Source organism: Echinops telfairi, unplaced genomic scaffold (genome assembly GCF_000313985.2).
Source record: "Echinops telfairi isolate 266 unplaced genomic scaffold, ASM31398v2 ScPeMD7_7469;HRSCAF=8507_1, whole genome shotgun sequence".
Classification (NCBI taxonomy): Eukaryota; Metazoa; Chordata; class Mammalia; order Afrosoricida; family Tenrecidae; genus Echinops; species Echinops telfairi.
In genome coordinates, this window is record NW_022111373.1 from 1,789,058 (window position 1) to 1,790,137 (window position 1,080).

General features: G+C 47.4%; 1 protein-coding gene across 1 annotated transcript in view; it reads left to right on the forward strand.

Annotated features, from left to right (window-relative positions):
- Window positions 1-1,080, forward strand: part of KLHL3 (kelch like family member 3) — a 133,929-nt gene that overhangs the window by 83,577 nt on the left and 49,272 nt on the right. The gene's annotated exons all lie outside the window — the stretch shown is intronic.

Here is a 1,080-nt window from a genome sequence, read left to right on the forward strand (position 1 = left end):
CAGATTGTTCATCCAGCCTATCTTATTTAGACAGACTTGCGGAGATAATAACATGCACAAAAACAAGACAGTGCAAAACAAAGCAACACAAGAAAATAAAACAACAACAAGAAGCCAATGACAAAACTAAACCAAACAAACAAACAAAAACAACTCAACAACAACTAAAAAAGAAAAGCTTGTAGTTAGTTCAAGAACTGTTTGTTGGCTTTTTGGAGTGTTTTCTGGTCTAGTCTGATGGGGTGCCAAGCCCTGGCTCCAAAGTCTATTTTTGGTATTCCCTAGGGACTTTGTTGCTCTGTTCCCCTTGCTGTTCTGTTGCACGCCCTTAGTGTTTTGCCTCGGTGTGGTGGGATCAGATTGGATTCAATTCCCACACTGTGTCTCCAGTGTTGTCTCCTGTAGGGCTATGGATCAGTGGGTCAGTGAGGGATGGCGTGCATAGTGGCTGCTCTGAGCAGGAATATCGTCCTCAAGGCTTGGTGGGCCAGAATGTGCTCCGTTCTCTCTGCCTCCCCCATCATTTGCTCCCGTGTGCTCTGATCAGACATGCCACTCTCCCTGAGCTACAGCTTCAGTGCTGTTCTCTGAAGTAAATTCTGGGGGGAGGGTCAGCTGTCCATGTGGGATCGGGGCTGGCCTCTCAGACCGGGGGAGACTAATCTTGATCAGATAGATACAGAAGTAAATTTATAGGTACATGATGTGACGTATACTGTGAAGAATATTTCCAGGGTCCCACAGAAGTATAGATTGAAAGCCAGTCGTTCTAATTACTGCCCATTCACCAACTGCCGGGATAATGTGGGGCAAATACTGCCAATGTCTGTCTTTCCCCTGTTGTGAATGACTTCCTGTGCGCCTGCAAGGAAGCTCCGCCCAGAGAGAAGCTGTGTTAAGCACTGTATAAAAACCGTTCAGTTGATGGTGCTGTCAGAACTGTGTACGCACGAGGGGAGGCTCCCAAGAGTCTGGGGAGCCCGGAGACCAGGAAACCTCCCAGCCACGGTGTGCTGGTAAATGTTTAACGACGGGTTCTCAGAAATTCCTTTAGAAGCCTCCCTTTGTAAGTAACCCTTG